The sequence below is a fragment of the Podarcis liolepis genome, assembly GCF_965112155.1.
Source record: "Podarcis liolepis genome assembly, chromosome: 16".
NCBI classification, from domain to species: domain Eukaryota; kingdom Metazoa; phylum Chordata; class Lepidosauria; order Squamata; family Lacertidae; genus Podarcis; species Podarcis liolepis.
In genome coordinates this window covers 13,876,036-13,902,408 of record NC_139567.1, presented here as the reverse complement: position 1 = coordinate 13,902,408, position 26,373 = coordinate 13,876,036, and the positions used below count along the sequence as shown (strand labels likewise).

The 26,373-nt window shown below is 47.7% G+C and overlaps 1 protein-coding gene across 14 annotated transcripts in view; it reads right to left on the bottom strand.

Annotated features, from left to right (window-relative positions):
* Positions 1–24,620, bottom strand: part of ST3GAL4 (ST3 beta-galactoside alpha-2,3-sialyltransferase 4) — a 185,116-nt gene extending 160,496 nt beyond the window's left edge. For 3 of the 14 annotated variants that reach the window (XM_083480702.1, XM_083480692.1, XM_083480691.1), the window contains exon 1: positions 23,832–24,291. The gene's annotated coding sequence lies outside the window, so the exon portion shown is untranslated. Of the gene's footprint in view, positions 1–23,831 lie in introns of all 14 variants that reach the window. The other 11 variants (XM_083480703.1, XM_083480693.1, XM_083480704.1 and 8 more) reach the window with 8 other exon arrangements.
* Positions 24,621–26,373: the final 1,753 nt, after the last annotated feature.

The window sequence follows — 26,373 nt, the reverse complement described above, 5'->3', positions numbered from 1 at the left end:
AACAACAAATTGTCGGTGTTTTTTATGTTAAATATATGCTATATGGTAATTTATGAACATAATAGGTATCTAAAGCCATTTTCACAAAACAAAATAGGTATTTTATCAAAGTAATTGTTGAACTGAAATATAACTAAGAAGAAGTATATTAACAGTGAAATAATAATAATAATAATAATAATAATAATAATAATAATAATAATAATTTATTATTTATACCCCGCCCATCTGGCTGAGTTTCCCCAGCCACTCTGGGCGGCTCCCAATCAAGTGTTAAAACCAGTACAGCGTTAAATATTAAAAACTTCCCTGAACAGGGCTGCCTTAAGATGTCTTCTGAATGTCAGGTAGTTTTTTTATCTCTTTGACATCTGATGGGAGGGCGTTCCACAGGGCGGGCACCACTACCGAGAAGGCCCTCTGCCTGGTTCCCTGTAGCCTCACTTCTTGCAATGAGGGAACCGCCAGAAGGCCCTCAGCGCTGGATCTCAGTGTCCGGGCTGAACGATGGGGGTGGAGACGCTCCTTTAGGTATACAGGACCGAGGCCGTTTAGGGCTCAAACTGTATGTAGGTTTTATTTTATTTGTTTTTTTATCTTATATTTCGGAAATGTACATCCAGTTTTTTTTTCCTTTAATTTTTTTTGGGAGGCCCCAAGAGAGTGAGGCCCTAAGCTATAGCTTGTTTAGCTTATACATAAATCCCACACTGATGATGCTGTTGTTGAGCCTTGGCACAGAAGTACCTGCACCAGAGGTGAGAATCCACTGGGTGAATACAGCCTTCAAAGCTTGATATCTTAACTCTTGAGACTCCTGCCACCCCAGAATGCCATCAGTACTCACCAGCACTAGTGTAGTGGCAAATTCAGAAGTTCAGGGTCCCTTTCATGACAGTCACAGACACACACCCTCACAGCCATGCCCCCTTCTAAGATTATGCAACAATCTTCTAATTATACAATAATAATAATTAGGAATGCATTGCCATGATCAATAAAGATCTCAAAGTGTGGCCATTCAGCTAGATCTGGTAATTTCTGTACATGCACATGGACAAATTACATGGAGAGCTCCAATATCTTACTGCAGAGTGACTTAAGTTGCATTTCCCTTTTGTGCATAACAGAACCTGCACACCATTCCCTTGAAACTGAAGCACCTTGTGTTTGCAGTGTTCCTAAGGGCTTAGTTTGGAGCATATGGAATACCAACACCAACTCGGTGTGCTTCTTATGTGCCTTCTCCAGAGTGACCCTAGGAGCCAATCCACAGTTGCGAACTTGCCTCCGTTCACTCTACCGTATTTTTCGCCCTATAGGACGCACTTTTTCCCCTCCAAAAATGAAGGGGAAATCTGGGTGCGTCCTATGGGGCGAATGCAGGCTTTTGCTGAAGCTTGGAGAGCGAGAGGGGTCGGTGCGCACCGACCCCTCTCGCTCTCCAGGCTTCAGGAACACATCCGCAGCCTAGGCAGCCCTGCGGGAGGTCCCGCAGGGATGTCTAGGCTGCGGAAAGCAGCCTGCTGCCCAGCGCGAGAGGCGCCCTGAAGCAGAGTGCCCCCCGCGCCAGGCAGACATCCGCAGTGTGGGGAGCCTTGCAGGAGTTCCCCGCAAGGCACCCCATGCTGCGGATAGCAGCCTGCCGCCCGGCGGGCGGGGCGCCCTGAAGCAGAGCGCCCCCCGCGCCAGGCAGACATCCGCAGCGTGGGGAGCCTTGCAGGAGTTCCCCACAAGGCTCCCCACACTGCGGATAGCAGCCTGCCGCCCCGCAGGGGGGGGGGCGCCCTGATGCAGAGCGCCCCTCGCGCGAGGCAGACATTGGCCAGCCCCACAAGCTCGGGGGACAGCAGGGAGGCGCAGCGCCGCCATCCCGCTGTTCCTCGACCTGGTTCTGTTTCCCCGACCTGCTTTTGGGGGGGAAATAAAGGGAATTTTTTTCCCCTTTATTTCCCCCCAAAAAAACTAGGTGCGTCCTATGGGACGGAGCGTCCTATGGGACGAAAAATACGGTAATTGGCTCCAATCAGCACAAAGGGCGAAATGACTTTTTCTCATTGGCTAAAGGGTTCCCTTGTATGCTGATTGAGCGGTTCTAGGATGCTGTGGACACTGCAGCAGAAGTAGCAGCAGATCTTCAACCCCTCATCCTGCAACCTTGGATCTCTGCCCACCAGTTCCAATCCCCCTGCCCACCTCGGGTGCTTTGGCCTGGCTGAAGTGCATTCTTGAACTATGATAATGTTGCATAGATGGAAAAATGTGTATGCCTGGATTGTAGCCTACTGTACAAAAGCCATGCGAAACCCACTCATTCTCAAGAGCAGGCATAGGCAAACTCCGGCCCTCCATCATCCCTAGCTAACAGGACCAGTGGTCAGGGATGATGGGAATTGTAGTCCCAAACATCTGGAGGGCCGGAGTTTGCCTATGCCTGCTCAGGAGGTTGTCCATGAAGGAATGATGCCCTGATTCTGAAAACAGCTCCCTAACTTTCACCTACACTATACAATTTTAAGAACAAAAAAAGGAGAGCTTTCCTAATGAATAATTTGTGCCACTATTTGCCATTTCATTTGCCATTCATTGTGTGGTAAAGAACTACATAATTCTAGAGAGTTTAGGATTTGATAGGTCAGCCAGTCATTTGAAATTGCATTGTATGTTTATGCTTTGCCCAGAATATTCCAAAGAGGCCGAATTTGCAGTTCTACATCTAGGAGATTGAATGCACCAATATAACCCTCCCCTCCGTGTACATTTGGGTGTGACAGCTTCTTGTCAAGACTGATTTACAACTGTTTCCTGTACTTTAGCATGACTATTCTGCCAGCTTTTCCAGCAGCTTAGTTAATCTACTTATAATATCCTGTTGTTCACTTGCTGGATCAAATCTTCTTCTGCTAGCTCTGACCAATTTGGCAAATCCATAGCTAAATTCTTAGGTACTGACTTGCTTTCATCTGCAAATAACTGAGTGGCCAACTTACAATTTTTGTAGGTTATCAGTGTTCTTTTTGGGAGGTGCTATGATTGGTTCATCCCCATGAATAAGATCTGTGACCTGCTAAGTTTGAATTTCAGGATGCTTTCCCACCCAGACCTCCTTTTCTGACCGACAGCAGAGATCCAACTGGTGTGTCTTCAAAATGTCCAATAGGAAATACCCCCTTCTCAATCAATTCAGTTTTCATTCCTATGATGGGACAAAATCTTTTTAGTTTCAAAAGTGAGAAGAATTCTCTGGGATTGCCCATTATCTCTGATCCTCTTAACTAAATTTAGATCCATATTGTCCAGTAATAACCTTAGATGTGAACCCTCAATAGGGAAGTGGTCTCCATAGCTATAATATGACATGGTTTCAATATTAGGTTATTCATTTGAGTTGGAATTCTCATTTCTCTGATTTCAGTTACGTAAATTATTTCAGGGCACTGAGGGAATGCAGTCCTGAGCTGATATAGGACTCTGTACTCTTGACCTACACTGTACCAGTCTCAGTCTCTTAAATAGAACTGACTTTAGAGAAATCTGCATTTAGCTACAAAACCCATTGTGTGACTTTGGACCAATTACCTAAATGACCTTACAAGGCTGTGTGTGGCTAAAATAGAGGGAATCATGTATGCCAGGGAATCATGGTGCCCTTCAGTAGCTGTTCGGCCACAACTCCCATCATCCCTGAGCATCAGCCATGTTGGCTGGGGCTGATGGGAATTGAAGTCCAATACAGCGGGAGGGCCACAGGTTCTCCAACGCAGTGTTTCCCAACCTTTTTTGGGCAAAGGCACACTTGTTTCATGAAAAAAATCTCGAGGCACACCACCATGCCAGATGGGGAAAGGTCACTTTTTACTTATGTAAAAAAAATTTAAAAAATAGTAACAGCATAGAAGGTAATGGTTATCTCTTTGATGTCTGATGGGAGGGCATTCCACAGGGCGGGCGCCACTACCGAGAAGGCCCTCTGCCTGGTTCCCTGTAACCTCACTTTTCACAGTGAGGGAATTGCCAGAAGGCCCTTGGCACTGGATCTCAGTGTCTGGGCTGAACGATGGTGGCGGAGACGCTACTTCAGGTATACTGGACCGAAACCGCTTAGGGCTTTAAAGGTCAGCACCAACACTTTGAATTGTGCTCGGAAAGGTACTGGGAGCCAATGTAGGTCTTTCAAGACTGTCGTTAAGTGGTCTCAGCGGCAGGTAGCAGCGCTCACAGCTTACGGACTGCACCGTGTAACAGGTGTCTGGCCCAGCAGCCTAAGGCGGACAAGCCACTGAAACAGGCATTCAGAATCATCCATTCATTTCATAAAACCTGCAGGGCTCAATCTCTGTGTTTGTGTATGTGTGTGTTTCTGTTTTGCCCAAGGGTCTGGGGGTGGGAGAGAGCTCTTTAGCATGATGCTTTTAAAACAATTAAATTATCAACAAACAAACCTGATGATACGAATAGCAACGTCAGGTGCTACCGGGGGGGGGGGGGGAGAAGGGGGCCTACTCGGAAGTAAATACTGCGTCCAGGCGCAATTAGCGCTGATTTAAGGTGCACCAAGACTGCCTAAAAACCTCACCAAAGATATACAACAAAGCGCTTCGTTGCAGAGGGGAGAGTTTGTGCACCGTGGAGGCTGGAGGGCTTCTATTCTACATGCGGGGGTTGGGGGGGCGAGGAAAATGTGCTCCGTGGGGGGGCGGGGAAGGCAAGAAAAGGAGCTGAGCTCTAACTATAGGCTCCCACGCTTGAGCAGGCCCGACTCGGTGGGGCGGACCACCCTCTCTCCTGGAGGAGGAGGAGGAAGAGGAGGAGGAGATTCCCATCCACGGCGTGGCCTCCCGCGCTCCTGAACGGGAAATCTCTGCAGCCCAAGACTCTCCGCGAGGCAGCTCCTCCCTTCCTGCCTTGAGCCGCCGCCAGCCACGCCCCCCTCCCCAGTTATCTGCTGCCTGCCAAGCCCCGCCCCTCTTCATTGTCCTCCCCTTCTGTTTATTCCCCTTCCTCCATCCCTCGCTTTTTTCCCCTCTCTTTCCTTTTTTTAAAAAAATATTTTCTCTTCCCCTTCTTTTTTTCCACCCTTTCTTTTTTCTCTTTCTCCCCCCCCTCCCCGCCCTCCTGGGTTAAAGGATTTGAGCAATGGGTCTGGAGGTGGAGCTCGTCGGAGGAGTAGCCCGACTCGCCCGCCTCCCTCCCACGGCACACTAGGCAACGTCCGGTGGCACACTAGTGTGCCGCGGAACACCGGTTGTGAAACACTGCTCCAACGCTACGTACATCGATTTGAGCCCCTTGAACAAAGGATGTTATAGAAAAGCCATATATAAATCAACTAAACATTATGGTTGCTTCATTTTTCAAACAGAACTCAATGAAAATGGGCAGACATTTGAGCAGTAGAAAAAACATTGATCCAGCACTCAAAGAACCCCAGGGAGATACAAAGAGATATATCATTTCTAAAAAGGAGAGGGGTTAATATGGTTTGTCAAAGTCAGAGACAAAGGTCTGACTTCTCAAAATTCTCTACACCCAAAGTAGCCAATGTGATGCCCTCCGTATGTTGTGGACTACAACTCCCATCAGCTACAATTCCCAGAGTGGTTTAACAATTAATCCCTCTTCCTAGGAAACTCTTGGGAACTGTCGCTGTGTGAGGGGAATAGGTGGTCTCCTAACAACTCTTAGTGACCTTAATAAGCTAGTTTACAGTTCCCTTGATTTGGGGGGAGCAGCCATGACTGTTTAAAGTGGTATGATACTGCTCTAAATGTATAGTGCAAATGGGGCCTAGGAGGACGACTGCAAACAACGATACAGTAGAATTACTCATTGTTTCCTCAGTAAAGAAATGGTGGGCAACCCACCTACAGAGCAGTTTCCAGTTAGTTAAAAAAAAAGCCCCAACAGAAACACAAATAAATGAAGAATAGAAGAATAAGGTGAGGGAAATGAAAATAAAAGGTGTGGAGGCACATTCCTCTCTTAATTTCCACAATGAATAGATAACACATAGTTCATGAAGAGGGGGAAAGAGGAAAAGGCATCTTCTCTGAGGACCTCTTCACCACTTCAAATTGATTAGGTAACAATTTGAAGATCTGGTTTGGTGCCACAGCAAGTGGAAGCAGGGCTTTTTTCAGTGGTGGCACCCTCGTTGTGGAATTATTCATTCAAAATGGCCTACCCAGCAATCTCTCATTTTGCAGTCGGCACATTAAAACATTTCGGAAGACACCTGAAGGCCTACATGAACTCTGTGATGTGTCATCCCCATTGTTGAGTCTGGTTTTGTCTGCTTTAATGACAGATAGGCCCTTTATGATGGTGCAGTAATGTAGTGGTAGTGGGGAACCAAATCCCTAAGTAACTGATGATCCTGTTCTGTAAAGCCCCTGACCTGTAGGACTGCATTCCTGTTGAGATATGGCACGCATCAGAAACACTTGGGAAATATTTTTGCTCCAACAATCTTTGCTGTCTCTGCCATGGGTGTTCATAAACTTATCTTCTTTTATTATATTTTGTACATTGCCTTGGGACATACATGGAAGGTGAATAATAATAGTAGTAGTAGTAATAATAATAATAATAATAATAATAATAATAATGCAACATCTGTAGCAGCTGCTACTCAAGAGCTAGAGGTTACACCACTAGGCTGAAGGTCATATTGGATAATGGACAAAATCCTTCCCTTCAGAAAATGCAAACTAAACTAAACAAATTTATGTATCTTCAGATACCAGGGCAGGGGTTGTATTCAACTAAATTTTACTCAGAGTAGACCCACTGAAACTAACGGACCTAACAGTCAGATTCATTGATTTTGATGGGCTTACTCTGAGTAAAACTTAGTTGAACATCTCCTTGCAATTACAACCTTTCCCCCAAACTCAGACATTTATGAGTATTAGCAAGTAAAAGCTTATTTGCAGACCCAACAGGTTTTTCCTGTATTCCCCTTTTATAAGAGGCATCCATGCTTGGCTGGACTGTATGGTCCAACTAGCTCAACATCCGATGCATTAATGATAAATTCAGTCTCCCAAGTGCCCATTTGTATGTAGCCAAAATATCAACATGCATGCACAAAAAAGGAGATATCTACAGGCTTAGGGAAACCCCAAGCAAGTTATCTTTTCTTGCCAAAATCTTTCATTTTATACCAAAAATACTTATAATTACACTGTATATTTCTGTGAATAAGATGATGTTTTTTCCTTAGAAATAATAGGGGAAAATGGCGGGTCATCTTCTACATGGAAAGCAGAGCGGGGATAGGCGATTGGTGGCAGCAGCCAGCAGGAGATTGTCAGCGGTGATTGGGCATGTGATTGTTTGCTGCAGCAAGGCCTGCTGCTGATTGGCTGCGGCAATTGGGTGGGTGATTTACATCAGTGGCAAGGCGTGTGTGCAATTGGCTGTGGTTGCGTCGAGTGGGCAAGTGGGCTCTTGGCTGTGAGCATGCAGGCGATTGGTGGTCAAGGTGATGCATGCGATTTTCAGTTGCGGGCTCAACAACTCTGGGCAATCTCCCCCCAAAAGAAGCTAAACAAGTTTGGGCAATTCCCGCCGCAAAAATACGGTACATTTATTTATACCCTGCCTTTTCCCCTGACAAGAGACTCAAGGCAGCTTACAGATATTATATCGGGGAACCAATAATTTAAAAACAATTAAGAGAGAGAGAAGGAAGGACATTATGATCTATCAGAAACATGCAGACAATTATGGGAGGGAGAGAAAACTCAAAATGGTCCAATGAGGACTAAGCATGCTCAAGTGACCACAGAACCCCAAGAAGTCTCTAGAGCAGCCTTTCTCAATCTGTGGGTCCCCAGATATTGTTGAACTACAACTCCCATCACCCCTAGTTAGCAAGGCCAGAGCGCTCAGGGATGATGGGAGTTGTAGTCCAACAACATCTGGGAACTCACAGGTTGAGAACCGTTGCTAGAAGGAGGAAAAAGAGGAATGGAAAGAGAATGGAGGAACCCAGGAAGGGGTGTGTCTAGCTGGCACCTTCAACAGATGACTCTACCATGCAGCATGTGGTTTCACATCTCACTTTTTCTATCTGCTGTTGACTCAGAAGAAGAACAGGGCAACAACAATAAGGCTGGCTTTGCTTTTGTGTCTTCTGCAAGAGCCAACGGCAATAACAGAAATGACTCTTGGGGAGAGACGGTTGCTCAGTAGCAAAACTCATGTTTTACCTGAGGAAGGCGTCCAGGTTCAATCAAGACCAGAGGTGCTCCCTATCTAAAACCCTGGTGAGCAGCTGTCAGTCAGTGTGGACCAATGATCTGACCTTGCATAAAGCGGCTTGCTACATTTCTAGACATTAAATTGGTGTACCTGTCCTCCATCGTTTCATCTCTGTGCCAGGGACATCTTCTCCTCGCCGAAAACATCTTGGACACACCCCTCACTAGAACAATCTTTCGCAACATGGTGCCAGCCACATGTTTGACTCCAACTCTCATCAACCCCAAGCGGCCTGGTCAATGGTCAAGGAAGATGGCAGCTTCATTTTATTTTAACAGAATGTACTATACACTGCTTGGTTGTAAACAGAACCTCTAAACACTTTACAAGAAATAAAAGAAAGAAAGCATTCATATGGCCAATCAAATGCCAAGTTAAAAACAGATATTTTAAGAAAATCAAAATACAACTAAGACCAACTGTTAAGATAAAAACAGATTAAAACATGGCAACTTCTACATAGTTTGGTAACATCTGGAGGGCATCAGGTCGGGAAAGATTATGCTAGAACAGGGGTAGGCAACCTAAAGCCTAGGGGCCAGATGTGGCCCAATCGCCTTCTCAATCTGGCCCGCGTACAGTCTGGGAATCTGTGTGTTTTTACATGAGTAGTATGTGTCCTTTTATTTAAAACGCATCTCTGGGTTATTTGTGGGGCATAGGAATTTGTTCATATTTTCCCCCCTTCAAAATATAGTCCGGCCCCCCACGTGGTCTGAGGGATGGTGGACCGGCCCACGGCTGAAAAAGGTTGGTGACTCCTGCGCTAGAATCTTGCTCTTTTGCTGCGGGGGCTTCGCCCGGGCCCTCAATGGAGAACTTACAGTCAGACCCACTTGCAAGCCAGGCTTCTCAGAAGATGATTACACAGCGCTGGTTTCCCAAAACATCCCAAAAGTTCCCTGGATCATAGATGCATCAAAGTGAGAAGGGATCCAAAGGCCCCCTCTGCTGTAGTACAGGGTTGTTTCCTGCATTAACCAGCATTGATATGTTCTGTCGCTACTTGTGATATTCTCAAAGAATAAGGAAATAACACCGGAGGCACATATTATAGTAGGGGGAAGATATAGGCACCAAGTATTTATCAGGACATGTGCCATCAGGACACAACATCATCAAAGCTAGAAGTCAGATCATTCCTTATTCAGATCTAGAAAAACCCCACATTACTTTCTCATGCATGCACTCTTGGGGTGGGTCTTAAACGGTTCCAATTTTGGTTCCTCTGTTTTGTTTTTGTCGGGTTGATGTTAGTTAAATGTTTATCTGGGGTTGGCGGTTATTTTAATTTGGTTATAACTGCAAACTGTTGCTGTTGTTATTGGTTACTATTGATTTATTGATTTGTCTGTTGCTCGTATAGGATATTTTGTTCTTTAATGCTTGATGCTTTTTGTGTTTTTATATACTGTATTTTCTGCTCTATAAGACGCACCGTACCACAAGACGCACCTAGTTTTTGGAGGAGGAAAACAAGAAAAAAAATATTCTGAATCTCAGAAGCCAGAACAGCAAAAGGGATCGCTGTGCAGTGAAAGCAGCAATCCCTCTTGCTGTTCTGGCCTCTGTGATAGCTGCGCAGCCTGCATTCGCTCCATAAGACGCACACACTTTCCCCCTTACTTTTTAGGAGGGAAAAAGTGAGTCTTATAGAGCAAAAAATACGGTATGTTGTAAGCTGCCCAGAGTGGCTGGGGAAACCCAGCAAGATGGGCAGAATATAAATTTAATTAATTAATTAATTAATTAATTAATAATAATAATAATAATAAATGTGTGGAAAAAGTACAACTGATCCAAAGATTTCACTCTCCTTGCATAATCAGAAGCACACAGGGACACCGGCAGAATTCACCTTTGCTAGCACTTGTGACATCTTTGGTGTTTGCACAGCAATGCTAGTGTCCACTTTTGTTTCCACTCACAGGTCTTTAGAACAAACTATACAGTATGGATCTGTTGAAAAGGGATGGTATGGCCAGATTTATCTGGGGGAAATCCTGCAGAACTGAAAGGGAGCTCCCCACAAGGTGTGATATGGGAGAGAGTCAGTACATCCTGAAAGAGACTCTAGCTTGCCTGGGAAATGTACCCAGGGACCTGGGTGGATGTATTATACAGTGACCTGGTTCACCCAGAATGCTAAATCACAGTTTTACCACACCACAAATATTGAAATATTGTTCCACAGCTCAAACAAGCTATGTCCTGTTTCTACAAAGTTTGGCTTGTTATCCAGCTGCTCTTGCCTCATAACTTTGTGGTAATGAGCTGTAATGGCAAGCCATTGTTAAAACAAGCCAAGGTTCATAGGCCAGCAACAAATCACGGTTTCAGATTGTGGTTTGTTGGAAGTAAACAAACCACAGGCATGGTTAGGATAATCCAATCAACCCTGCTTTAATAAACCATGGCTTAGCATTATGTGAACAGCAGACACTCTTCATATGCACTCTTCATATGTTCAAAGGCACTCTTTGCAGTTGTCTCACTCGATCCACAGCTGACCCCCAGCAATACCTATGCGGCAGGTTCTTGTGTTAATTCACAAAGCCCTAAAGTACTTTCAGGATTGTTTGATCCCTACACCTCTGAGGTTCTGTTGGCCTCCACAAGAAACTGAACTTCTAATGTGGCACGCCCTTCCCTGTGCAACTTCCTGCTAATAGAAATTCAACGGGAACCATTTCCCCCTACTTTCAGACAATTTATGAAACCTCTATTTTTTTTGACAGGCCATTTGCAATATGAATTTTCTCTTTTTAACTAATCAACATTGGTTGATTTTCAGTGATGTTCCTATTAATGCTTTTTGCTGATTTTATTACTGTCTGATGTACACCGCGTTGATAATTTTGTATGAAATTGTGGGTGATAAATGTGCAAAGAAATGAAATAAAATAATAAACTTAAAAACTAATTCCAGGCCCAGCCCAAACTCCAAGATACAGCACAGCCACTGGAGAACTTAACTCAAAGCAGTTATTAAGAACACTCCTCCTGCATGGGAGATGAGCCCGGACAAGACTGAAGATAAATTATTTCATATAATGAGCTGCCCACATCTCAGAGTAATAACGAACTATAAATTCCTCCTGTACCACTACTTTAACACCATCTCAAGGGAAGCAGCTCCCTGGTCTGTCCACCTCCTGCATTCATTTTCTTGAATGAACATCAACCATGAAAGCCATAAGGTTAACCATTTCCCTTGTCAGTTTTTTATGAACCACCAGAGTGGAAATAAACGGACACTTCTCACCATGGAGGGATGTAAGATGTGGATTTTGTACTGGGACTGTTGCTTTTCTTAGGCCTTTGATCCAATCCGGCAGGGCTCTTCCTACATTCCCCTATTTGCCTTCTGGAAATCTCTCCCTCCTTCCCTGTCCCAGGCACCCAAGAATATGGTTGTCAACAAACACTTTTGAAGTTTCAGCCCAATTTCATGCAATGAGAGGTCCATAGAAGTGGCCCGTGTGACATAGTGGTTGAACTAGGACTTGGGAGACCAGGAAGGACTGTGAGGCATTCCCTGTACAGTGGACACTCGGGTCGCGAACGTGATCCGTGCGGGATGCACATTCGCAACCCGCAGTGTTCGCAACCCGCGTCTGCGCACGTGCAGGTTGCAATTCGGTACTTCTGCGCATGCGCAAAGAGCAATTTAGCACCTGCACATGCACAACCACCGAAACCCAGAATTAACCCGTTCCGGTACTTTGGGGTTTTGGCTGTCTGTAACCCAAAAAAACGCAACCTGAAGCGGCTGTAACCTGAGGTATGACTGTATATTCCCCTATGAGGATATTTGTTCTTTTCCCACAGGAGCAGTTTGTAGCAGGAAATACAGGTACAAGAACCAAGTGATGCCTTGTGCCTCTAACAGCTGTGTGGCAGGCAGAAATTAAACAGGGTAAACCTTTTTTAGTCTGAAAATACAATTATGGGGAAAGCTGCACCTGCTGACAGTCATCTGTCAGACATTTTCTTACTTATGTGTTGCCCCTGATTTATTTTTAGATCCTACACTTCAGCACAGCAGCTTGTAACATTCTGAGCGCTGGGGGATATTGTCATGGATGAGGTTTTCATGAATTCATTTTATACTACAAGTGTATGACTGGAACTTTTTGCACAGAATAAACTGGAAAAAGCAGTTCCTTTTTAAAATTAACTTTCCAAACACTAGTCAATCTACCTCACAGGGTTGTTGTAAAAATAAAATGGGTCGGGGGGGGGGGGAATGTAAAACTCCTTGTAGGAAAGGCAAGACAGAAATGTAGTAAATCTTACCATGTATTTTCAACATTCAACCCACTTCAGCTTCCAATTAATTCCTGAACATATCAACAATTCAGAGGATGAAGCAAAATCAGTTGTCATCATCCTAGGATATCTGACCAGGTGAGCAGGCCCCAAGCCCTGCATCCTAGAATGCTTACTGTAAGTTAAACATACACTCACCTCCGAAGGTAACAGAACTTCCTGAAGCTCTCTAAAAAGCACAGTGGTTGTGATCTGGCTAAACTTCTATCTAGCGTTCCACCCTGTGGTGAAAGTAACCCATAACCGGATGCTGCAAAGGAAGTGAACACAGGAACAAGCGCTGCTCTCTTGTTCAGAGAGAGTGCTCATTCATCCTCCAACACACCACAAACTATAGTTTCTGGCTTCCCAATAAAATGTTAAACAAGTTCACAGGACTGCTGGCATAAAAACGTCTTCAAGAGGTAAAAGTGACGATGCTGGAAGAGTGTTCCAAAGCACTGGACCAACAACACGAAATGTCTGGTTTCTGGTTGAGGGCAGTGAGGCCTCTGTAACAATGCTCCTCTGGATGATTTCACTGACTGGACTGGGATGAAGGGCTCAAGAGGTCCTTAAGGTATTCCAGTCTCTGTATATCAACACAAAAACCTTGAACCTGTCCAGTGTAGATGTTTTAGCAGAAGTGTCGCATGCTGCCAGCTGTCTGCCCCCATCAGACGTCTAGGCACTGCATTCTGCACCATCTGGAGCTTCCTGACTAGACCCCAAGGGCAGTCCCACGTAAAATGTACTGCAGTAATCCAGCCTTGAGGTTATCAATGTGTGGACCACACATTATCCTATTCAGATACGGAGTGCAGCTGGCCCTTTTCCTGCACCCTGCCCTAAGTGCTGGGGGCTGAATGACTGTAGCTGGGTCTACTCAAGTAGGTTCCCTGTGCAATTTAAAACCTTGATTTTCCAGGAATTCAGAAACTTGACCTCCCAGAAATCTTAGGGCCCCACTAGGCTACTGATGTTGGTTTTTCTGCAGGTATATTCTGCAACATGCCATCGACACCATGATAGCACATTAGCGGGGGATTTATACTGGGCCAACCACACAATCAGTAATTCTATGATGCTTCCCCAGTGTTACAACACAGGGGCATCCAACTCCCAAGAGACTGTGATCTACTGCCAGGGAAAAAATGGCAGTAATCTACCCATTTTGCTGAACTTTTTTTAGGGGGGCAAGTCAAAGTTGTTGAGCTTTCCTTAGGGGGGAACCCAAAATTACAAAGCTTTACTTTGGGGACACACCACATTTGCAGATCTATTTTTAGGGAGGAAAACCGGTCACCAAAAAACCCGCCAGCAAAAGCTCTGTCTTCCGTCTTAGCAAGCATGCGCAAGTGAAGGACTCTGGAAGGGGCCAAGGCTGGAAACAGCTATTCTTCCCCAGAAGAAGGAAAGGAAACCGTGATCGACCACAATCAGCCGGGGACTGACCTGTCAATCGCGGTCGACCAGTTGGACATCCCTGTTATAACATTACTGGCAGCTGGAAGGACACCAATGAAACAGTTTTGGGATGGAAAGTTACAGGGCTTCATCTGGAAGGTCTGACACATGCCCCAGTTAGAAACAAGCAGTACACCTGCCCCAAAACCTTTGCAAGCACGAACAGGGTTCAAAACAGGACCACAGATTGTCATGAACACATAATAAAAAGGTTGTCTGAGGGGGCCAGTGGCGGAGCTTCAAGCTCCGGCGGAGGGGGCAGAGAGCAGGCGGGGGCATGGCTGGTGCGCATCCCAGGGGCGTGACAACCGCCTGCAGGGGTGGGCTGTGCATCCTGGTGGTGCAGCATGCCGCCCGCAGGGGTGTGGTACGCGTTCTGGGGCGTGGTGCGCCGCCTCCGGGGGCATAGCACCCAGCGTGGGGGGCAGCCGCGATGACACCCCACCAGGATCATGCCGCCGGGGGCGGTGCGCTCCCCCCGCACCCCTGTTCCTCCGCCAGTGGAGGGGGCCCTTAATCACTTCAGGCCTTAAGTTGAGTAGGCTGCACACTGCAGACATTCAGCACCCAAGATATGTTGTGCTATAGGAATGACAGCATATGGAAGGGGCCAGTGTGGTGTAGTGGTTAAGAGCGTTAGACTTGTAATCTGGGGAACTGGGTTCGCATCTCCGCTCCTCCACATGCAGCTGCTGGGTGACCTTGGGCTAGTCACACTTCTTTGAAGTCTCTCAGCCCCACTCACCTCACAGAGTGTTTGTTGTGGGGGAGGAAGGGAAAGGAGAATGTTAGCCGCTTTGAGACTCCTTCAGGTAGTGATAAAGCTGGATATTGAATCCAAACTCTTCTTCTTTCTGCTAGCACAACAATAACTGGAAGAGTTGAAAAGGACTGAATAAGGCTATGCAATATCCAATCCAATATGACAAGCACCTTAGACAAATGGGTCTGATTCCAGAGATATTCCTTTTATTACAGCGAGCTATCAATGTGCATGGAAGATTAGAAAGTACACGATGTCAGGTCCTTGCCCCAAGGAGTTTCCAATCTACAATTCAACCCAGGGGAGACAGCAGAGGAAGGGGAGGGAGATGGAGGCAGAGTGCAAATAAGGAGCTCATTTCACTTTCACGTTGTTGATTACAAAATAGTGCAGCCTTCCCCAGCCCGGCATTGTCTCAGCAGGCCCAGCCAGCATGGCCAATAGTCAGAGATGATGGGAGTTGTAGTCCAAAAGGAACCAGGATGGGGGAGACTGCAGTGGAGCACCGGGAAAGGGTTGTATCATGACTCCTGAATCAGCAGCAATCCAGACAGAAAGAGAAAGGGTGAAACTGGGCTTTATTTCACCCAGGTCAAAGACTCAGTTTGGCAAACACCCAACTTGCATTTGTGTACAGTGGTACCCCGCAAGACGAACGCCTCGCGAGACGAAAAACTCGCAAAACGAAAGGTTTTTTCGTTTTCGAGTTGCCTCGCAAGACGAATTTCCCTATGGGCTTGCTTCGCAAAACGAAGCTTGCCCCGGGGACAGCGGGTCTTCTCTTTTGAAGCAAGCGGCTGGGGGAGATCGCTTCTCCCCACCGCCGCTTGCTTCAAAAGAGGTCCAGGGGCAGCGGGAAGCGCTCCCGCTGCCCCCGGACCTCTTTTGAAGCAAGCGGCTGCGGAGAGAAGGGATCTCTCCGCAGCCGCTTGCTTCAAAAGAGGTCCCGGACCTCTTTTGAAGCAAGCGGCTGCGGAGAGAAGGGATCTCCCCGCAGCCGCTTGCTTCAAAAGAGGTCCGGGGGCAGCGGGAGCGCTTCCCGCTGCCCCCGGACCTCTTTTGAAGCAAGGGGCGGTGGGGAGAAGCGATCTCCCCGTGCTCCGAAGCCGGGCGGGGGGGTGGGAACACCTGCCCCAGCCACCCCGCTTCGGAACGCTGCTCCGAAGCGGGGTGGGGGGGGCGGGAGCACCTGCCCCAGCCGCCGGGCTTCGTAGCGCTGCTGCGAAGCCGGGCGGGGGGTGGGAACACCTGCCCCAGCCACCCCGCTTCGGAACGCTGCTGCGAAGCCGGGCGGGGGGGGGGTGGGAACACCTTCTGAAGGCGGGCGGGGGACGAAAGTCTTTGTCCCCCCTGCCTGCCTTCCCAGGGGCTTTTAAATCGCCCCGGACAGCGGAGAAGTCCTCCGCTGTCCGGGGCGATTTTAAAATGCCGCCCGCCAGCATTTTAAGATCGCCCGGACAGCGGAGAAGTCCTCCGCTGTCCCAGGGTTTTTTAAAATGCTGGGGGTGAGAAGAAAAGCCCTTGTCCCCCCCCCCCAGCCTTCAGAAGAGGTCTGGGGACAGACTGTCCCTGGACCTGGTCTGAAGGCGGTTTCCCTAGGAACGCATTAATTGATTTTCAATGCATTCCTATGGGAAACCCTGCATCGCAAGACGAAAAAACCGCAAGACGAAGAGATTTGCGGAACGAATTAATTTCGTCTTGCGAGGCACCACTGTACATACACACAGGCTGGGAGCCTTAATGGCACCCCTCTGGAGGCTTCACCTGGGTCAAAACAAAACAAAACTGGCTAGCCCCACCAAAGCTATGGCACTGCACAGAAGAACCAGCTAAGGCATCAGATCATACTCAGGGCTTTGAGTCAGCTTCTGGAGATCAGGGACCACTATGACCAAGGATGGCAGACAGAAGCTCCCAGGGGAACCACCAGGGCCATAACTGGGACCTTCACAGGCACCTGAATCTGAGGAACCAGTTGCCTCCAACCACACTTCACCAGTTCAAGTGCATCTGGAGGAAGGCTAGAGAAGAGAGGAGGAGAACCCGTCTCCAGGTCAGGGGCGTTGGACCTCTAAGGCTCTATCCTTCTCCAAGAAGGGGTGGAGCCTGGAGGAGGTAGCCTGGTGAGAGAGGCCTCCATTTGCTCCTAAGCTTCATTGGTGCAAGTGCTTCACCCTGAGTTATCCAAGGTCCTGTAATTTCTGACTTGCCTGGCCTCAACCCCCAGCCTCCTCTTCCTTTGCTTCACCTCCAGCCTTAAGGCCTTCTCTGTGGTATCCAGCACTGGACTGGAACACAGCAGGTTGTGTGTTGTGACAGTGTCTACTGGTGCCGTCTATTAATACAATGGTACCACGGGTTACAGACGCTTCATGTTACAGACTCCAGTAACCTAGAAATAGTACCTTGGGTTATGAGAACAGAAATCGGGCGGCACAGTGGCAGCGGGAGGCCCTATTAGCTAAAATGGTACCTCAGGTTAAGAACAGTTTCAGGTTAAGAAAAGACCTCCAGAACGAATTAAGTTCTTAACCCGAGGTACCACTGTACTGGCAGCAGGTTTCCAGGGTTTCAAGCAAGATCACTTTATCAGGCATTGAAGGAACCCTGGCCCGTCTCTATGCAAAACATCTGCACTGCCACTAAAGGTAAAGGTAAAGGTACCCCTGCCCGTACGGGCCAGTCTTGACAGACTCTAGGGTTGGGCGCTCATCTCATTCTAGAGGCCGGGCGCCAGCGCTGTCCGCAGACACTTCCGGGTCACGTGGCCAGCGTGACAAGCTGCATCTGGCGAGCCAGCACAGCACACGGAAACCCCATTTACCTTCCCGCTGGTAAGCGGTCCCTATTTATCTACTTGCACCCGGGGGTGCTTTCGAACTGCTAGGTTGGCAGGCACTGGGACCGAACGACGGGAGCGCACCCCACCGCGGGGATTCGAACCGCCGACCATGCGATCAGCAAGTCCTGGGCGCTGAGGTTTTACCTCAGTAAAATTCCCTCCCAGGTAATTCCCTCCCATTTCTTATTCATTCATCACACACTTCTCAGGCAACTTGGAATAAATGAAGAGCAAACTTCTCTCTCTCTCTCTCTCTCTCTCTCTCTCTCTCTCTCTCTCTCTCTCACACACACACACACACACACACACACACACACACACACAATCACCACAAGACAGAAGACAAATTAAAAGGTTTCAAAAGTTTAACTTCCCAGTAAGTCTGAAATTTCAGGTGCAGCTAAGACTCTCAAAGCATTAGCAACAAGACTTCTCATCCTTGATCCTCAAGATACTCATTCATCTTAACAGCAGTTTACAATGCAAATTAAAAGGTTTTAAGAGAGCTATAACTATCTGTTGCTATCTGGGTGACTTAACGCTGCTCAAGGTGCAAGGAAAACAAAACACTGCCCACCTGCTCCTTAGAGTTTCCTAAACCAACAGTTCCAGTGTGTGTGAGGCTACCTACCCCATATGATTAATCTAGCACATACACAAACAATTTTTGGGGGCGGGAGGGCGGGGGAGTTAAATAAAACCTCTAATAGCAAAACCCTGAAAAACAGAAACCAATAGCAGGTTCTTGCCCATGGCAAGTACCACCTCCAATAAGTGTGGTGGGGAGATTTTCATTAGGACTTCCGTGTAAGGTTAAACCCTGTCTTCCAGCATTCCATGGCTCCAACTCCTTCCCTTTCCCTAAAGGTAAAGGGACCCCTGACTATTAGGTCCAGTTGTGGCCGACTCTGGGGTTGCGGCACTCATCTTGCTTTATTGGCCGAGGGAGCCGGCGTACAGCTTCTGGGTCATGTGGCCAGCATGACTAAACCACTTCTGGCGAACCAAAGCAGCGCACGGAAACGCCGTTTACCTTCCCGCCGGAGCAGTACCTATTTATCTACTTGCATTTTGACATGCTTTCGAACTGCTAGGTTGGCAGGAGCAGGGACCGAGCAATGGGAGCTCACCCCATTCAAACCGCTGACCTTGTGATTGGCAAGTCCTAGGCTCTGTGGTTTAACCCACAGTGCCACCCGTGTCCCTTTCCCTAGGTGCTACTAAAGCACAGATACATTCACTGCAATCATGCATTTAACACAGCATTTTACAGTGGTACCTGGGGTTAAGTACTTAATTCGTTCTGGAGGTCCGTACTTAACCTGAAACTTTTCTTAACCTGAAGCACCACTTTAGCTAATGGAGCCTCCCGCTGCTACCGCGCCACCGGAGCACGATTTCTGTTCTCATCCTGAAGCAAAGTTCTTAACCCGAGGTACTATTTCTGGGTTAGCGGAGTCTGTAACCTGAAGAGTATGTAACCTGAGGTACCACCGACTTTGCTTGGCCTTCTGCATTCCAGATGTGAAGGTGGTGGTCTTTTTTATGGGTGAGGGAAATGCACTCATAACATGCTCAGAGGTGCCCTTCACAGATCAGCACTGGCCCTGAAGGCAGGTTCAAATACTGAGCTACAGATCAGATTAAGGCCTGCATGTATCCCCAAAGCCTTTCAGTGATACCCAAATGCGCACCAACGACAGTTTCTTAGAACTCCTCGTCCTCCTCTTTACTTCAAGTAACAAGATTTGCCAGAGACCCTCTGGGGCAAATTAAGCTCCACTCTTTAGAAACATGGACAAAATGTTCTACATACGGGATGGAGTCAGCAGTAATTCCCTCAAGTGTGAACTAGTGCAGAACTAGAGGAAATCAGTACATTCAAGCCCAACAAAGCATCCCTTTTGGGTGCGATCTATCAGATTTCAACCCACAAACTTCATAAATATATGAGCACTCGTGTGAATGATTCCTAATTTCCCCTGAACTCCCCTTCCCTAGTCTGTTTTTGTAGTGATTGCCTGCCTTTGCTGAACAAAAAGAATTTAAACTTTTATTAGTGCTTTAAAATTTTTTAAAAAGCAACAGCTTTCAAAGATCATACAAATATGCCCCGGAATTAAAGTGGAGGAATGTTCCCACAATTCACAAGGATAAAAAGAAAATCCCAATACAGTGGTACCTCAGGTTACATACGCTTCAGGTTACAGACTCCCATAACCCAGAAATAGTGCTTCAGGTTAAGAACTTTGCTTCAGGACGAGAACAGAAATCGTGCTCCGGCGGCGCAGCGGCAGCAGGAGGCCCCATTAGCTAAAGTGGTGCTTCAGGTTAAGAACAGTTTCAGATTAAGAAAGGACCTCCAGATTTCTTAATCTGAAACTGTTCTTAACCTGAAGCACCACTTTAGCTAACTGTGAAATTTGAGAAGTATTGTTATTAAAAATAATAGAAGTGGGAGGGAAGACTAATGGCAATACTAAAGAGAAGGAATGCGTAATCAAGAGGTAAAGATGGATGATTGTCAGAGAAGCTGAAGGAAGTCCAAAAAGAGAGAAATTACCGTATTTTTCGCTCTATAACACGCACCAGACCATAACACGCACGTAGTTTTTAGAGGAGGAAAACAAGAAAAAAAATATTCTAAACAAAATAGTGGATATATGATTTTTGTGGTTCATGCTGTGGCCACAGACATGTGATCTGACAGTGAGTTTGGAGTAGCCCAATGCAAAAATCCTGAGGATCCATGTGGATCCATGCTTTGTAACCATGGAGGAGGGAAGGAAGGGGAACCATGGATCCTCTGCTCATGACTGCAGCAGATCCCCCCCGCCACCCGCAGGCATTCGCTCCATAACACGCACAGACATTTCCCCTTACTTTCTAGGAGGAAAAAAGTGAGTGTTATGGTGCAAAAAATACGGTATTTGTTAAAAATTGGATAAAATTGTATACCTGTGTTGTAAATTAATAAAAATGACAAAGTTGTAAGCATGGTAGCTTGAAGTGACCCTGGAGAGTTTGAAGAATGTGTGGCGGAATCCTGATGGTTGGGAGCGCTGACTGGGGGAGAGAGGAGAGCAGAGAAACTCAAGAGGATGAAAGTGCTTTCCAGTCAAGATCAGATAACAAGAAGCACTTGAAACAGTAGGAACAGAAGAAGCTGCCAAGTCAGACCACCAGTCTCTCTACTTCAAACCTGAGGAAGCCACGACCCTTTAGACCAGAGGTCCCAAAAAGTGGTCCATGGATAACCAGAGGTCTGCAAGCTTCGTTCAGGAGATCCATGGCATGTCCACATTCAATATTCACATTGCTTTTTAATTGCTTAGTTTATCCCTAATATTGTATTTTATTGCATTACAGTTTGATTTCTATGGGATTCAAACAGTAACACAATAAAATACAATATATAGGGATAAAATACCTGAAGCACCACTTTAGCTAATGGGGCCTCCCGCTACCACTGTGTGATTTCTGTTCTCATCCTGAAGCAAAGTTCTTAACCCGAGGTACTATTTCTGGGTTAGTGGAGTCTGTAACCTGAAGCGTATGTAACCTGAAGCGTATGTAACCAGAGGTACCACTGTAGTTCATTGGGGGCAATGGAATGGGGAACCATTGCTCTAGATCCCAACCTTTTTTTTTGGCCATGCCCCACCTAAGCATCTCTAAAATCCTGCTGCCCTCCCCCTCTTGTGACATATAATTCTTATTATTCAAAAAGTGAACTCCCATTCACATGGAGAAAGCCTAAAAGGCCATTAACTGTTAATAACTTGTTCTCGAATTGCCCCCCTTAAAAATCAAATTGCCCCCCATGGGACGTGTGCCCCACTCTAGGAACCATGGCTCTAGATGCTGTCTATAACTCCCATTATCCTAGACACTAGGTTTGAAGAAGACAGCTCTATGATGACTTCTGGCAGATCTCAAGGTTTGAAATACAAGTCCCAGAGCCCCACCTGGAGACACCAGGGACTGAGAACATGGGCCCTTTTGCATGCACAGAATGTGCTCCTCCACTAAGCTACAGCTGTTCCCTGTTACAAAGTTCAAGGAAGCAGCAGGGAAAGCCCCCAACCATATTACCTCACGTTCTCCAGCACTTCAAATAAGTGTGTGATGCATCTTGTCTCCCAATTCTTGCAATGAGTCTGATGAGTGGTCTTCTTACACTACTAGAAGCTGATCCAACTTTGAAGGAGGGCTCTAGGAAGTCAAGCATTATAAAGTCCCGCTGTGCAAAAAATATATATGCATAAGCAAACATGCATAAAGTAACTGTGTTGCACAATCTGTTGCACATGGGTTTCCACTAGTGCAACAGCTGCATTGGATTGCTCTGTTGCACAAAATCAAAACTCACTTGCTAGTGCAAGAGCCAAACTCAAAAGCCAAAAAGCTGGCCTCTACCACTGAGCTGGTAAGGGACGCAGGTGGCGCTGTGGGTTAAACCACAGAGCCTAGGGCTTGCCGATCAGAAGGTCAGTGGTTCGAATCCTCGCGACGGGGTGAGCTCCCGTTGCTCGGTCCCCGCTCCTGCCAACCTAGCAGTTCAAAAGCATGTCAAAGTGCAAGTAGATAAATAGGTACCGCTCTGGCGGGAAGGTAAACACCGTTTCCGTGCGCTGCTCTGGTTCGCCAGAAGCGGCTTAGTCATGCTGGCCACAGGACCCTGAAGCTGTACGCCAGCTCCCTTGGCCAGTAAAGCGAGATGAGCGCTGCAACCCCAGAGTCGGTCCCGACTGGACCTAATGGTCAGGGGTCCCTTTACCTTTTACCACTGAGCTGTGTCCCTTTTCCTGAAGGTAAAGACCTTAAACTAGTTATGAAGCAAGGCCTTGAACTATCTTGGATGATAAAAGAGTGCATGCAAAAACTGTGGCAAGTATGGGGAGCCAGCAGTCCTCTAGAAATTGTTGACTGTAACTCCCATCATTCTCTGACCATTGGCTATGCTGGTTGGATGAGAACTGCAGTTCCAACACCATCTGGAGGTCCACCACCTCCTGCCATCATAGGTGCATGGATTCTGTACAGGACAAGGCATGTCAGGCCCTTGCTTCACAACTCGTTTAAGGCCTTTGCTTTCAGGGAAAGGGCTGTAGCTCAGTGGAAGAGCAGACACTTTGCCCGCAGAAGGTCCTCTGGTGCAATCTCCACCATCTCCAGCTAGGGCTGGATATTTATTTAGCCATCCCATTTGTCCCCTAACTTTCCTCCAAGATGCTCAACAGGCTGAGAAACCGTAACTGGCCCAAGGTCACCCAGCAAGCATATTCCCTGCCTGTAACCCTGGCAAACCCTTGCCATTCAGGGTTGGGATCAAGAGGTGGGACTAACTGAGTATATATATGTGGCAGCTTCCCACGCTCCAGATCTTAACTGAAAAACCAGTTGTGCCACACACGCCAAGGGGTTAAGAAGATGCCACCACATTACACTTTCTCTCTAATTTGAAACTATGCCAAGCTCAAAGTTTTTTTTTTTCTGCTGAGCTAGGATGCCTCCAGAGAATTCTTCTTCTTCTTTTAACCCAACCAACTAACCAATTGCCCCCTTAAGGCACCATCAAAAGAACTCGGCAAGAGAGTTTGCCTCTCCAGCTCGTCTTCTAATTAAGGTTTTTAAGATGTGGGGAGAGAGACGGAGAGGGAGAAAAGCAGAGAGAGGCAAAGGAAGCTGCAAGTTCAAACACATTTGGAGACCCAACAGGCTGCTCCGGGTGCAGATGCGCTCTGGGAGACACAGAAGGAGGCAGAGTTAAGACAAAGGAGTAAAGCCAGGCTCGCCGCTGTCTTTTTACAGCCTCTAAATCCGCTTGCCCTTTTTTCGAAATTGTATTTTTAGCTCCGCTGCAAAGGTGGGCGGCGGCGGCGGGGGGGAGATAATTAAATAAGCAAACGAGAAATAAACCACCCCAACCACCTCTTGTGAAGGACACACACACACCAATTCTGCAGCTATTTGCAAAAAAATAGGGATGCGCGGGGGGGGGGGAAGAAAAAACTTAATGCCCCTCCTGATTCTCTCTCCCCCCCCCCCGACCACACACACACAGCTTGCAGAAACCCGTGGCCACCCCTGGCTTCAGACAGGGGTTTTGCGGGAACCCTTCCAAGACACGCGTCACCCCGAGCTGCAGAGGGGAGGGAAGACCGAAGGACTCACCATCAGCCAGCCATCTGGGTGTCAGGAGCGACCCCCCATCCGCTGGGTTCGCCGAGATATTCACCGGCGCCTCCGGAGACAAGGAAAGGTGTTGGGTTTGGTTAGTTTATAATCCGAACTGGGCTGGTGCACAGGACGCAACTCTGGGGGGTGGGAGGACGGGCAGGCAGGAGTCATATAGTGGTGGTACTGAGGATGATGAAGATGATGGTGGTGGTGGTGGGGAGGAAGGGGAGAAGCAGCAGAGCTCCCTTGGCACAGAGGGTCGCTGGCTCTCGCTCTCCCCTCCGGCAGAGATGGCTGCTGGAAAGGCAACGGCCGCTGGCCACGAAAGGAGAAGGGGAGGCTTGCCCAATTGTGCCACACTGTCTTAAAGTTCGCTGGTGGGAGACGAGGAAGGAAGGAAGGAGAGTGCGAGCGAGCCAGAGGAGCGTGGAGATGGGGCGAAGATGGTCCGCCCCTCCCTCGCCACGCTTGCGCACAGAGGAGCAGGGAGGCTGGGTCAGCTGGCACGTCGGGAAGGCGCGCGGGGGGGCGCTGAGAGCGGGGAAATCGGGGAAGGGGCGTGAGCTAAGCGGGGTTGGGGAGAGGAAGTCCTGCCGGAGCGGGCCGGTGTCTTCCTGCCTGCCTGCTTGCTTGCTTGCTTGCTTGGGCTGTGCCACCCTCGCTTTGCGCCCTGCTTTGCGCTCGGCGGCTCCTTCGCCGCAGACTGTTTGTGTGAACGCGCGTCGTGCGAGATGAATGAACAATGGGCGGGAGGACAAAGGGGAGAGGCGCCGCCGCGCGCGCCCATCTAGCCGCCGCCCCTGAAAAAAAGTCTCCATCACTCGCTTGCGTCTTTGCCCAAGATCTCCACTTAGCTTTCTCACCAGGCGTTAGCTTTGCTCTCGTTTTCATCTCAATGCAGCCGCCTAAATGTGATGTTGAGGGGCCTAGAGGTAGGGCTAGGGCCGCCCTGCAATAGTGTGCGCTATTTGCAGTGTGTCCTTATGCATATTTACTCACAAGTAAGCCCAGCTGTGTTCAGTGGCGTTTACGACCAGGTAAGTGTGCATCATGAGGTGGCAGCATTGGATGAGTTCTGGTTGCCGTGCCCTCTCATTCTAAGGGTCCCTTTTGCTTTTGTTTTCAAACAAGTTGCTAGACCTCCTGGAGGCTGCCTTTCTCACTTAGCTGCCGGAGGGTCAGAAATGAGAGGGAAGCCATCGTGACCCCACATCTGAATGTTGCAGGGCACTTGCCCCTCTTAAGAGAGCCAGCGTAGTGTAGTGGTTAAGAGCGGTAGACTCGTAATCTGGTGAACTGGGTTCACATCTCCGCTCCTCCACATGCAGCTGCTGGGTGACCTTGGGCCAGTCACACTTCTGTGAAGTCTCTCAGCCCCACTCACCTCACAGAGAGTTTGTAGTGGGGGAGGAAGGGAAAGGAGAATGTTAACCGCTTTCAGACTCCTTCGGGTAGTGATAAAGCCGGATATCAAATCCAAACTCTTCTCTTAAGAGGAGTGCACCTCTAAGAAGAGAAGAGAGACCCTGCGAGAGATTCATTTCGAGGGCCAGAAACTGTGTTGTTTACAGACCTGTCTTTGGCACTGGAAGCCCAGCTAAGCTAGAGTGTAAGGATTGTCTGTTATCATTGTAGGCTGGCATAGAACGTATGTGCTTTACTGGAAGGCTATCTTATTTACATTTTCATACCGCTTGATTGTAAAAAAATAAAAGGTTCCCCAAAGGGAGACTGTCTCCATTGCTGTTGCCCCAATACTGAAGTACGTTGTTCCTCCTGCCATACCCAAAACGAGGATTGGGCAATACAGTGGTGCCTCGCAAGACGAAAAGAATCCGTTCTGTGATTCTCTTCGTCTAGCGGTTTTTTCGTCTTGCGAAGCAAGCCCATTGAAGGATTAGCGGATTAGCGGCTTTTAGCGGCTTATCTGCTGATTGGATCAGCTGATAAGCGGCTTAGCGGCTTAGAAAAGGGGGGGGGGAACCAGCAGGAACTCGCAAGACATTGTCGTCTTGCGAAGCAAGCCCATAGGAGATTTGTTTTGCGAAGCACCTCCGAAAAGGAAAACTCTTTCATCTAGTGAGTTTTCCGTCTTGCGAGGCATTCGTCTTGCGGGGCACCACTGTATCTGGTGTTCAACATTGTGACACATCACCAGCTAAATGTCACAATATACTGATATAAGGATGGAACTGTGTGGAGGCATTGGCTGGCATCATGGTTTTTCCCACATTCAGATTTTTGCATAGCACACACGCATCATGATTTGCATTATATGGCCAGCCCAGAAAATTATGAAACGGATATCACAATATGGACTTCAGACCGGTTTTGGTTTATGTATCGAGCACTACCTGAAACATCTTATTGCCAGTTGTTCCATGCCTGACTCTTTTGGCCCAGGCTTTCCCTGATCTCCCAGAACAATAGGAAACAAACAAGACAAGCTCCTTGTTGCTGCTAGGCTAATGCTGGCCAAAGGAAGATATTGGGATATGCATATTCAAGTACTTTCCTCATACCCAACTCATTTCAT